At 32.6% G+C, this 14,549-nt stretch overlaps 1 protein-coding gene across 1 annotated transcript in view; it reads right to left on the reverse strand.

Annotated features, from left to right (window-relative positions):
- LOC118193336 (uncharacterized) overlaps positions 1-13,433 on the reverse strand; it is a 309,458-nt gene extending 296,025 nt beyond the window's left edge. The window contains exon 1 of the mRNA XM_085810940.1: positions 13,264-13,433. The gene's annotated coding sequence lies outside the window, so the exon portion shown is untranslated. The remainder of the gene's footprint in view (positions 1-13,263) is intronic.
- Positions 13,434-14,549: the final 1,116 nt, after the last annotated feature.

Consider the following 14,549-nt stretch of genomic DNA (forward strand, 5'->3'; position numbering starts at 1 on the left):
TCTAGACAATAGCCAGCGTACCTCGAAGCGATTTTTTTCCAAATTCGAATCAGATTTCTTTTTGTTTTATCTTTTTTGATGAAATCGCATCATTTTGAATAGTTTCATTCTTTCAGATATGTGGTTTTGGCAACAGTTTTTCATTCAATGCTTTATATACTGGACTGCTGACGGTTGAAAATACGAGATAAAATATTATTGATTATTTCACTGTTTTTAAGATACTGAAAAGTTTAGCACTTTTTTTTTTTTTTTTTTTTTTTTTCCGACGGGAAGTTTCTTAATTTATTTGTTAGGATAATTAATACTTGTATTAAGGGATATTGCTTATTTCATGCTGCTTATTTTCTTTTAATTTTTGGACACGCAACACGCACATCGCAATCTTCTTATTCTGACACGCATGGGTCTCGCGAGGCACAACAGAAAGAATTTCCTTTTTTTCTCTCTCTTTTATTAGCTAATGGCAAAGAGGTTTGTATATTTTCAATTACGTTATCCACAAAGCACAATTTTGATTGGTTACTGTTTTCTGACGATAGTTTCATTCCTTTAGAAATGTGGTTTTGTTGACAGTTTTTCATTTATTGCTTTGGATACTGGACTGCTGACTGTTTTCACTTGAAAATATGAGATTTATTGCTTATTTCATTGTAATTTTTTTAATTTATGTTTTAATTATATCAAAAGTTTTGGAGATTTTGCAATGGGAAGTTGGTTAATTTATTTATTAGGATAATTAATACTTGTATTTTAAAAGCCAGACAAAGGTTGGCCGCGTAGCGGCTAGTCCTTAATAACTGAAGCAGCTGCTTATGCTTCAATTGTACAGGATTTGTATAGCACACGTACGCAATTTCTAGAGCCCTTCGGAATATTTAGCAGAAAGTTGTTTAATTTTAAGAGATAACTTCTCTTTCAAAAATATTTATTTTATCCATGAAAATTTGTACGCCGAAACTTTATGAATAAAACATTTTTATACTGCATAATCATAATAAGATCTATAAAAATAAAGAAATTATAAAAATTTAATGTAGAATTTTATTTTTTAGTTTCGCACATTATATGAGCAAAGCCATTTTTATTTACTTCAATTTCGATTAAGAAAATGCTATTTTTTTCTGTTGTTGATTCTCTTTAGCGTCTTAGTGTAGCGTTAATAACAAGCAGTTTTCTCAAACATAAAACCTTAATGTAGCGTTAAAGTGTTTCATCACATTAAAAAAAAAAAAAAAAAAAAAAAATGACAACATTAAACAAAATCCCATCACCCTCTCCTTTCTTCCAGAAAATAAGAGGATATGTTTTGCTGAAAATTTGAACAGAGAATTTTCTTAGGTAAGAATACTGATTTGGCAGAAAGAAGAAAGATGATATTTTTTTAGACCAATGGAATGTATCGTAGAATTCTTAATAAATTTTTCAAGAATACCTTGGTAATAACTTGGCTCGGGCTGTTATTTGAACTGAACAAATTGTGAGAGTAAGCAGTCATTAGAATTATTTGATATTGGACACGTGGAAAATGTGCAGTACTCTTGCCGAGACTCGAACACTGGATCTCTCGTATAACGCGTCGAGTAAGGTTGTTAGACCACGAAAGCATGCTTAGAAAGGAGGGAGAGAATACCTTGCATAGTCCTCCTTTTAAAGGGCTATTAGGGGATTAGGAGAACCAGTCGTTAAATCTTGATGGTGACAAATTATTGTTCACCACCTTTCAGTTCGGGCACCACTGTAGAGTCATTGGGATTTTTACTTCCTTGTACGAAGTAAAAAGGAAGTATTGTAATCGCGAAAAGTTTCAGGCAGCATATTTCAACGAAAATATCCATTTTGACCGCTATCGAATGCAATTTAGCGATGTTTTTGCGTGATATCTGTACGTAAGGACAGAATAAAATACTCTTTTCCTTCAAAAAAAAATTATACAACTGCTTTAAAATAAATTCTGAAGAGAATTTTTCGTGGCGTCTGTACGAACGTATGTACGTACATACGTGCGTGCGTACGTACGTATCTCGCATAACTCAAAAACGAGTAGCCTCAGAACGTTGAAATTTTGTATATAGGACTGCTATAACATGTAGATGTGCACCTCGTGTTTTGGTTGCAATCGGCCGCACCAAACATATATAAATATATTTATATATATATATCCACTCTGTTACCCGGCTCAGTGATCTCAGTTTCTTTACTCTTATATGTTTGTAAATTGTACATTTTTTGCTTTAAAAATGATTGAATTATGTTGTTATTATCTTCCGGTTAAGGATTTTATGCCTTTAGTAAATCTGTGTGCAATATTTTTAGAATTATCAGCAATTTTAAAGTTGTTTAATTGCCGCTAAGCCTGTTTTTAATGGCGGCCATTGATGTTTACATTTGAAACAGGAGACTAGTGGATTTGTTGCCAATCTAGAGAAACTTAGCTTCGCAACAACAAAGATAACGCATTCATTTATTATTGCCAATTAAATAAATCATGCTTAATTCTTTCTGGAATTTTTTCGAGGAAATAAGTGTTTGAGATTTACTTCGTAATTTTTAATATAGATATTTTGATTTTTTATGTATTTTTGCCTTCTCGCGAAGTGAGAACTAAATTTATTAAATGAGAAATACTCAATCGTCTGTGAAAAACTGTTTCTTTTTTGTTTTGTTTGCTTAATTTCTTTTATACATCATTCTAGCTTTATTATAGTATTTGAATAGAACATGTGGCAACGATTAGATAATTCTATTCTTTAAATGATATAAATTTTGTGCATTATGAGTTATAATATGAACGAAATATATACGTTAACTGTTATATAATTACTGGATTATATAAATACTTAGTTTCCGTTATATAATTATAAGTTAACTGTTATATAATCATTAATACTGTTAAGTGAATCTAGCGCCAGAGTGTCGCTATGGTAAACAAATACTAGAGTGAATTTTAAAGAATGCATTTATTCTATTATGGTTTATGCGCTGTCGGCGAAGTAGATTTAATTCAATCCAATAAGTTTAAATGAAATGCAAGAAAAAATGCGTATAATTTAATATTCCAATACAAGGAAGTCATGTGGTGTACACATCAGATTTTTTGATGCTAGAGACGTGAGAATTGAGTAGCGCCCTCGCCGGGACTAGAACCCTGCACCTGTCGCACATGCGTCGAGTATGCTTCCAATTATACCACGGAGGCATGCGGAAAGGAGGGAGAAAATACCTTATAAAGTCTCTTCACAAACACACTATATTTGTAAGTTACTAATGCAGGGAGCAAGTTTCAGTAAATTTCTTATTGATCTGATTTCTTAGAGTGTGAGTGATAACGGCAGTGGCGGGCTGTGAAAAACAAATCAGATTTGATAATAATTGTACGACATCGATCATCAGTGATCATCAGCCTTAAAAAAATTCCAAACTTAGAAGTTGGTTTAAATTTACCGTGCGATGCAACATGCTCGCATAAAGCTCGATAGTTCCACCATATAGTAAGCTGCATGATGCCACTGATGATCCAAACAAACGGTCAATATTTAATATTTAATACCGTATAAGGTATTTCTCCCGCCTTCTTAGCATGCCTTCGATGCAAAATGCTTGCATAGAGCTTGATAGTTCCCCCATATAGTATGCTACATGATGTCCATGGTGATCCAAACAAACGGTCAATATTTAATATTGGATATCTTATAAGGTATTTCTCACGTCTTCTTAGCATTCCTTCGTGTAGTGGACAGCACACTCGGCTCGTTTTCGAAAGATCCGAGATTCGAGTCCAAGCGAGATTCGAGTCCAAGCGTATTTGAGATTTCCAAGGTTCGAGTCCCAGAGAGGGCATTGCTTATTTTTCACGTCTCTTAGCATCAAAAACATTTAATGACTCGATCGTTACCAATCTCATTTAATGCTTGCTAATTTGGAAAGGGATATTGATAAGAGAAAGTATATACTTTATCATGATTTTTTTTTTGTAATTACTCATTTCATTAATACGGTTTATCGATTTTTCTAATGTTAATAGTAAACAATAAGTTAAGCACTGTTAAATGACAATTTCACGAAATTTTGTGGAAGTTTGATTGTAACCTCCGATTTTTTTTTCCGAAGTTCATTTTTGAGAACAAAACTCAATTACTGGATTTTTGCCATATAGTTTTCAGAAACAGTATTAATTACACAGGCATGTATGTACACTTTCAAAGGTAGTACTTCTAGGTCAAAAGAACAAAGTATCTGCGAATTTGAGAAACGAAGGGCTCATATGATCCCCCAAGAAGTATTACAAAACGTAAACAAATGGCGTAAGCGAAATTTTGTCATGTCATCAACAGTACATAGCTCGCAGTTAGAAACTTTCAATTTATATCAGGGCTGACACAACGGAAAGGGAAACCACCTTAGCCAGAAATAAAATGACATTATTTAAAAGCTCCGCGAGACGGTCTCTTTTAAATACTTATGAATTCAAAAGCATTTGTTTTTATCGAGAAATAATTAATATGTTTTATCGAGGAAGTCAAGTTTATGACCTTCTTTCGTTTAATTTCGTGATAAATCAGCGCTCTTGGCGTCAGTCGCGCAGACGAAAAGGGTCAAACACAGAATATCTATAACTTAGCCATGTAAATTTCAGGGCAATTTTTTTTTTTTCAAATCGTGTACGTAATATTTCAAACCGTTCCTAAACTCTTGTTGCTATATATATATAAACTTAATTTCAGAATAACATATTGTTACGTTATTTTCTTCCTTCACGTTCGTACGGGTTCGTGTGGATTTGGAGTGAATAATGGCAACACTACTTAATGGAATATCAATACACACTTTATTTACCAATAATTATCAGGACAGCTCCAAAGTCACGTTTGACAGTTGTCGAAGATCTACTATACACTCGTTGGAACAATCAGCGACACAGCCTTCAGGTTATCAGGCTATAACGGTGGAGACAGCTTCACTGCAAAACATCAGAGTACAGCTTCCGACTCTGCTGGGTCGTTCTCGGAACTCCACGTACTCTCGAGACTCTCCACGCTACAACTCGCGATGCACTCGACGACACACAGAGCACAGCTCCCGACTCTTCGGTTCAGTCGTTCTCCGAGCTTAACATACTCTCTCGACGATGCACTAAGAGACTCTTTCGATGCACTCGACGACCAAATCGGCGCTAGACTTAGAGACACTCACTCAATGACTGACTATCAGCTCGCTAGACGAGGCACACTGACTGCGGGCCAGCAGGGTTTATATAGCTTTCGGCATGTGTTCGAGAACATTCTGGGCTAAGCCGGTAAAAATTCGTTCCAGAAGGTTCTCCATCCGTCCATGGTATATCGCCAATATTGTCGCCAAATGGGTGATTTCTCGCCAAATGTGGCAACCCTAAACCTGCATTGCAGGAAAACTATCTCACCGCGCCTGTACATTTCGTAGCAATATATACGTTCTTAGTTCAAAACTAAATCTACTGAAAGCTAAGCACAGTGGTTAAATGGACTTAATTAAATGTTCAGTGTGTTACGTCTAAAACAAATAGAATATAATAATCCTCTAAGAAATCAATGTATGAAAATCTTTTTTTAGAATTCTACAACGCAGGAGAATTTTAAAAATCGTTTTCTTAAATTTGATTTTTATTAAATTCAGAATTATAATTTTGCTTTTTAAATCTTTAAATAATAAGTAAACTATTTTTTTTTCTTTTTAATTATCGTTTTTATATAAAAGACCTGTTAGATCTGAAATCGTTCGAGATCCAGCCTCTATTTTCAATATGATCTTTCTACGAAAGCCAGATAGTAAAATATAGATAAATAAAAAGCTAAATTTATCTGGTTCCAGTTGTTTAGAATGAATTAATGAGAGAATGAATAATGAGGGACATGATATCCTATTGTTTGATGGGTTGCAAGAAGCCCGAAGCGAGCTGTTTAGTATTTACAAGGCTCAGCTGTCAGGAAAAATTTCACCAATGACGGATGATTTTTATAAAATTCTTCGATAACAAGCATATTTTAAGTAGTCACGAAAAACTTGTCTGCAGCTGCCAGCTACAATATCACTCGCACGCAAAACAATACTCAACTTTTTCACAAGTATTTTTATTTTCATGGTAAATAAAAATAAACACTGTTCGTCAACTCAGTACATATACAATAACACTCAGAACAATGAACTTTTTTTTTTTCATTTAGAAAAAATTCCCTTTATATTATGCACCAAAAAACTCATGGGACTCTACACATATACCAGACTGCTCTAGAATAGATATTTAAATAATTCAAAATGATGAAATTAGCTTGATAGACAGAAGTTTCATACTATTCCGTTAATTGCAGAATGACAAAATTATATTTAAATACAAAATTAGTTAGAATTATCTTGCTTTATAAAATAAATATTGTGTAAATAACATATGTATTTTATTTGATTAAGTTTGTTGTAATGTTAAGTTTTTTATTAAATTTTTACATGACATTCAAAAACCTGGTGCATACACCACGTGACTTCCTTGTAAATTATACGCATTTTTTCCTGCATTTCATTTAAATTTATTGAATTGAGTTAATTTACTTCGTCGAATAGCGCATAAATCACAATAGAATAAATGCCCTTTTAAAATTCACTATATTTATTTACCATAGCGATATTCTGACGCTAGGTTCACTTAACATCATTACATCTGATTCATTTTATAACTCAGAATGCAATCAAATTATATCATCCGAAGAATTATATAATCGTTGCCACATACTCTATTCAAATACTATAATAAAACGATATATAAATGAAATTAAACAAATTTTAAAAAACAAATCTGAAGGCTTTCAGATTTTAAATTACGTCTAAAAAAGCGTTTTTTTAACGCTTTGTGTGTTACCTTTATTTATTTATTATCATGCTCTTTGCACCATAAAATTCAGTTCAACAGTAATGTCGCAAAATAATTTTAAAATGAGCATATCTTTAAAACTTCCCATGCACAGTTCCGCGCGCTAGAGATAAAAAGGGTTCCCCCCCCCCTCCCGTAGAGTGTTGCCGTTGCTTACTTTTAAATCGTCGAATTTGTTAATCAAAAATTCGTTAAAGTTTTACAAAATATGAAACCGATCATAAAACAAATTCCAAATTTCAAATTTGGTCTTCCAGATGCCCATATTCGCAGTAAGATTACGCCATTCAAAATTGGACGGCTCTAGGTACCGTTGTTTTACCTCAATGTAAGAAACATACATACATTTATGCAGATTCTTCATTATTTAATTTCTTCAAATATAATACAGGGCGATAGTATTTGGTGACAACAGTTTGAAAAGTAAAACGGACATTCTGAGTGATTCAACGCAAAATCGAAAACCAAAACTTAGGGACAAAGGCCCTTTGGACTAATAACAGTTTTTCACAGACAAATCAATGCTGCTTACCTAATGCGCATGCGCTACTCGTAAACATCTCCTCTGTCCAAAACAGACTGGCGACAGTATTTTCCGCTAATATGAAACGCTTATTTCCTCGAATTTCAATTGAGATGTATTTCTCATTCAATTAATTCAGTTCTCACTTCGCGGCAAGGCAAAAATACATAAAAACTCAAAATATCTTTGTTAAAAATTGAAAGACAGAGAAAAACATAAAACACCAAATACAGTTTAAAATTAGGAAAAAAAAAAAAAAAAACTATTTTTACAATTAAAAATAGAGTTACTGAGCAAAAATAAGCAATTCGGCCTGCAGGCCAAAAAGGCAGATTCGATGCCTAAACTGGATAATTTAATTCGCAATAATAAAAGAAGACGTTACTTTGTTATTGCGAAGCTTAGATTCTCTAGATTGGCAACAAATCCACTATTCTGCTAAGTTTCAAATGTAAACAAATATGGCTGCTATGAAAAAAATAAGGCTTTACCACACTTAAACAACTTTTAAATTGTTGATAATTCTACAACTATAACGGCAGGCTAACTAAAGGCATAAAAATCTTAACCGGAAGATAAGAACAAAATGATTCAATCATTTTTAAAGCAAAAAATGCACAATTTACAAACATATAAGAATAAAGAAGCTCACTGAACCGAGTAATAGAGTGGATATACATATATTAATACCAATTGCAACCAAAATAAGAGGTGCACATCTACATATAGCAGTCTCATATACAAAGTTTCAACGTTCTGTGGCTACTCGTTTTTGAGTTATGCGAGATACACGCATACATACTTACGTACAGACAACCACTAAAAAAAGTCTTCAAAATTCATTTTAAATCAGTTTTATAATTTTTTGGGGAAAAACGAGTCCTTTTTGGGGGAATTCTGTCCTTACATACAGATGTCAAGCAAAAACATCGTTAACCCTTTCCGGCACGCTACATTTTAAATTTGGAGTTTTGATTAAAAAAAAAAAAGGTAGGCAGTCTAATTAGGTCTAGAGGAGTACAAAGTAAAATTTTGTGAAGATAGCACTATCACAGAATTAAGACGATTCTGTGAATAGAGTTTCGAAAAGAGTGCTAAAATGAGCATTGTTGTCAATGAACTGACCGATGAGATGCGGAGAAACAAAGAATACAGACTCTCCAGTTGGCCTAGATTATCGGTGAGCCCGGTCTGGGCACACCTAGGGTTCGCCGTTTGATTTTAGGCATGATTTCAAGATAAAAATTTAAACCAAATACAGAATAAGGAGATCAGCATACAGCCAAAAAATAATATAGAAATTTCTTTTCAAACAATTCCTTTTATACCCTAAAAAAATCTAGAAGTTTTCTTTGAAAAATGAGGGTCTTAAAAAACTAAACATGGCTAAAATATATTGACTGGTTTGTGTTGAGCTGCCATCTACTATAAATAAAGAAGGTTCAGAGTAACCTATAAATCTTTTTTCATTCAATTTTTCTGTGCGTACAGAAGGAAATTTTTAGGTGTGTCGAGACCGGACACACTGTGCCGCAAAGGGTTAAATTGTATTCGATAGCGGTCAAAATGGATATTTTCGTTGAAATATGATACCCGAATTTTTTCGCGATTACAATACTTCCTTTTTACTTCGTACAAGGAAGTAAAAAGGGATTTGATAGAAACACAAATTCAGACACATAAGATTAAAATATAGTGTTATGAAAAAAGAAAAGTAAGAGCAGTTTTACCACAGGCGATCATTGCATTCTACAAACGAAGTTCAGACAGATAGAGCTGGCAGATAGGGAAAAAAAAAAAAAAAAAAAAAAAAAAAATGCATAAATTCTAATACGGCACTCGGAACAGAAGATATAAAAGAACATTCATTAATTATTGCATCTCAAGAAATAAGACGGTACAATATAACTATAACTAGCTAAGACTGATATTTCACATTTAAATTTTTATAAAATTTTTGTAATAATTTACCAGAATGAAATTTTTTGCTGATGATAAGATTCTATCGCTCTTTCTTTCTTTTTAAGCCTAAAGAGGCAATTTGCCCAGAAGAGCTATTAATTTCTTTTTGGCATTTTGCGTGGTTTCACTATAAACGGCGAATCACTTTTTAAATTGTTGCCACCAAATATTAGAGCCCTGTATTATAGTATTTAAAGAAATTAAATAATGAAAAATCTGCATAAATGTATGTATTTTTCTCGCATTCTGATAAAACAACGGTACCTAGAGTCGTCGAATTTTGAATAACGTACGTCTCCACCTAAATACAGGCATATGGAAGCCTAAATTTGGAATTTGTTTTATTATCTATTTCATATTTTGCGAAGCATTTATGAGTTTGTCGTTAAGAAACTCAACGATTTAAAAGCAAGCAATGGTAAAACTGTACAGGGAAAGAAAAAAAAAAAAAAAAAAATTCCAACGCTCGAGACTGTATATCGGAAATTCTAAAGATATGCTCTTTTAAATACTTTGGGATAGTGTTGCTAAATTTAATTTTATGGTGGGAATGCGAAGAACATATTTAATAAATAAAGGTAACACACAAAACGTTAAAAAAACGGCCCTTTGGGCGTAATATAAAATCTGAATTAATTTTTTTTTTAATTTTAATTACCAGAACCGATAGAAAGCATTTATTAAATCTACTAGTAAACTCCCCGATTTGTTAAATCGAGTAAGCGAATGTGAGATACTCGCTGCGGTGAGTTGTATGGTTAAGAGAATGATAGAGAATAAATCCAACCTTAAAGTTATTTTTACATTTTGAAATTTGGCAATAAGATTAAAGGAAGATTAAACGAAATTAAACAATAAATAAGTAATATTAAATAAATAAAGATTAAGTGAAGATAGAATAATTATTTTATGGTTTTATTTTACAACATAACTCAAACTTTGCGTTACAAAATAGAAACAAAATAACTCACGAAATTAATTAAAAAAATTAACTGTAACATATAATAATATTTCAAAATATTTCGGCCAGAACCCATTGCTCATACGCAAATTTATATATTAGCATCTTTTTCAGCTATGCCTAAGAAATATAACTTAATCTAATTTATTATATTTCTTTAATTAGTATATATTATTAGTTTTATTACATTAAATTTTAATTAAATGAATGCTAGATTTAAAAAGAAATTTGATGCTTCTTTAATATAATTACAGTCTTCAAATAAAAAGGATTTATTGCTCGTTTTCCCCTGTCGCCACACATGAGACTTCTAAAAAAAATAACGTCACAACAAAAATAATCTCATGAAAATTTATTCCTATGGATGTCTGATGATGTATTACTTTGCATTTAATCAGATATTTCAAAATCTGGGGCGGGGAATGGGAGAAATTGTTATTAAAATTTTTTAACCATTAAAATATTTGTAATAAATCCATAACCATTGTAAAGAAATTTTCATATTCATTTTCTTTTTTTAAACTTATAACTGAGAAACATTTCGAAATCAGATTTATTGAAAAACACTTTAAGGAAATTAATGAAAGACCATCTTTTTTAAATTAAACATAAATATGAAACACAGAATAGCATTTAAATAGCTTATCCAGATAGCGGAGATCACAAATATTATAATTCATTAAGATCAGTAGCTAAATATAGAAAAATAACTTTTAAAAAAGAAAAAAATCTGAAAGCTTTCAATTTTACATTAATCCGAAAGCGGCAAATTTTTTTAAAACATTTACACACACATACACACAGCATATCTTAGGAATTTCTCACTGACAGTCTCGCTCGCAGCAAAGAAAAATGTTTTATTCCGCACAGTGTTGCCACTGCTCGCTTTGAAATCGCTGGGTTTTTTTATGAAAAATTCGTCAGAGTTTTACCAATTATAAAACAGATAATGAAACAAATTCGGAGTTCGAAATTTGGGCTTCCAGGTGTCCATGTTCGAATGGAGCAGAATTTCTTAAACTTTTTCCAGTTGCGATCCCTTTTTATCACTGAGATTTTTTCGCGACCCCCAGGACCCTATAATATTTACGAAAATTTTGTGGGACCCCCATAAGCATTGCGCAAATCCTACACACGCGTGTGTGAAACTGTCAATTGTTTCACTTGTACTGTAATATACTATTGCAGTTTTAGATCATTAACTTTAATTTATAGTTTTAAGACATAGAACAATGTGTAAATTTTAAATAAGTGACAGACGAAATGAGAGCGTCACGTGCAAAGCAAGTAAAATTAACGTTTCTATTATAAAAAGAATGCGTCGAAACGTTTTCCTTTTCTTTGCCTGTATTGTCTTATCTTGATCTATTTCGAGATACATTGTGTAAAAATATTTGGTAATTGTAAAATTATTATAATAAGTTAAAGAGCTATAAAAACTGCTAAAATTTTTAGCGACCCCCTGCTGCAGGTACTGCGACCCCCTTGGGAGTCGCCACCCACAGTTTAAGAAACTCTGCGCTACACGATACTTTGTGATTGATTACATTTGTGTTTATTTAAATAGATTTCATAGTCCCAAGGCAGAAGAAAAATAGGTAAGTATTCAAATTTCTAGATTTTTATTCTTTGTGAAAAATAACAAAACAAAACTCCTGAAGCTTCTGAAGAATCAGATTCCACTCCGCATGTTCTTTGTGTCTGATTGATTCCTTATGGTATTTATTAATGGATATCAGTCTGAGGCTTCAACCGATTGGAAATTATTTTGTATGCCTGATATTAAAAGTAAAAAGCCTTATTTCCAAAATGTTCCCAAGTTCGAGATTTTTGTACCATTCGCATTAAAATCATAAATCTCGTCACACAGAAACGTCGCAGTGTGCTTCTGGCTCGTTCTATGTTAGGCTCATTCACAAAAAATCAATATGAGTTTTCAAACAGAAAAGTTACCATAATAGTACTTTGTGTACATTTAAAATACCAAAAAGAACATTCTTTCATCCGCCCAAACAGAAAAGTGGAGAATCCAGGAGATGCGAGTTATATGTCCCCTATAACGGCTAGTGCCCGCAACTGGAGGGAGGGGAGGATTCCATTTGAATATACATAAAATTTTTAGCGACCCCCTGCTGCAGGTCCTGCGACCCCCTTGGGAGTCGCCACCCACAGTTTAAGAAACGCTGAGATGGAGGAATACGTTATTCAAAATTTGATGGTTCTTGGTATATTTTTTCCTCACGATAAGAGAAACATACATACATTCATACATATTCTTCATTATTTAATTTCTTTAAATATAAAACAGGACGATAATATTTGGTGGCAACAATTTGAAAAGTGAAACGGACATTTATAGTGAACCGACGCCGTTTCGAAACTAATAGCTCTCCTGGGCTTACGCTCTTTGGTTTATAAAAAAAATTTAAAAACTGAATGCGTTTTGCAATACACTGACTGAAGTCTGGCTTTTTTATAATGTATATCCCAGCATATTAATAATTCTCATGTCCCTGTCTAGTTTACAGTTTACGAAATAACATTCCATACGTTATAATTAATAAGGGGGATCATATTTTAGATCCGAGTTTGATTTTTTTTTACTTATACTTATAATGATTAAAAAACTCTAATCAGCCTCTTTTTCCCTTTTTAAATTAGAAATATGTATAGATATATAGATTTCTTAAACAAGCGTTACAGATAATAATATCGATTGCAAAAATAAAAATTTATACTTAAAGTATAATGCCCTATGCAACAATGCAATAAACATACAAATGACAAGTCAAGCACCGCGCTCGTGCGGTTCACGCGGAGGCCATCGGGGTTTATAAATAAACACAAGAGAGAGAACGGCAGAAGCCACGAGTTTGGTCTCCTGCAGTCGCAGAACAACAAAGAAAACAATTCACTCACTTTTTTCTGTTGGGCAAACTGACGTCTCCAAGCACACATTAACTGCTCGAATTGGGAGGGGACGATCGATTCAGTAATCCTAGTACCTTCTTTTTAAGAGTACTGAGAAACTTCGCTGTTAATTCTGAAACGAAAAGAGGAACGAGTAGCTCAGGAGTACTGGCAGGAAATGCATTTACCCCATGAAAATTGTACACTTGTCTGTTTACAAGTGGCGCCATCTTTTGCTATGCTAGAGAATTAAGCTCACAGGCGTAATCTGCAGATGCGGTAAATTGCTCCAGTTTTTTTTTTTTTTTTTTTTTAAACTGATAATTTTAATTTCGCTCATTAAAAGGATTGTATAACAGAAAATACACAGATAGATTAGCTTATCGGCTGGCTAATTTTATTGTCTAATATTCTAGAGAGCGCTTAAAATTCTAATAGTAGAATTAAAATAATTGCTGTTAATTTCAGGAAAAAATTCTAAAAATCTCTCACGAAATTACTTTTGTTAGATTTTTGTATAATAGCTCTGTTCAAGGCTTAATTTTTGTAATTAGAATTGATAGAGCTATATGGAAGGCCATCAAGGAAAAGTTAATAAAATTAAATAAATAAAATATAAATATTGAAAAAAAAAAATCTGAAATAGTTCGACCTTAACGATCCCCCAAAAGGATTTGTCAAGGTGATTTAAGCTTTAGATGAAAGTCTGTTGTACTCGCTACTGCTAGCTTTGTTATTCAGCAGCATTTCTCTTCGCACTTGCGCCAACAGCAGCGTAGCAGCATATGGCTACAATACCCGATGCAGTGTTAAGTGTTGGCCTATGTTTTTAAGTTTTTTTAAAGTCTTTTCTCAGTTTATCATATCAATATTCCGTTTTTCTTAGTAAGATGGCTTACAAAACTTTTTTTAAAATCTTTTTATTATGAACGTTTTGTGTGCTAACTTTATTTATTAGATATCACGTTCTTCGCAGGTACGTCACATAAATTTCAATTAAATAGCAAAATGCCGAAATATTTAAAAACAGCATATCTTTAGAATTTCCGATAAAAAGTCTCGCGCGCTGAAGATTAAAATATTTTATTCCGTACAGTGTTGCCACTGCTCTATTTGAAATCGTTCAGTTTGTAAAAATTCATTAAAGTTTTACAAAATATCGAATTCGAAATTCAAAATTCGGGCACATGTTCGGGTGGAGGACAACATTATTCAGAATTTAGCGGCTCTGGGTAACATCGGTTTTACTCAATACGAGGAACACACATGCATGCATGCAGATTCTTCATTATTTA

Source organism: Stegodyphus dumicola, chromosome 2, assembly GCF_044657685.1.
Source record: "Stegodyphus dumicola isolate Sdum_Otavi_A_Nest chromosome 2, ASM4465768v1".
Taxonomy (NCBI): domain Eukaryota; kingdom Metazoa; phylum Arthropoda; class Arachnida; order Araneae; family Eresidae; genus Stegodyphus; species Stegodyphus dumicola.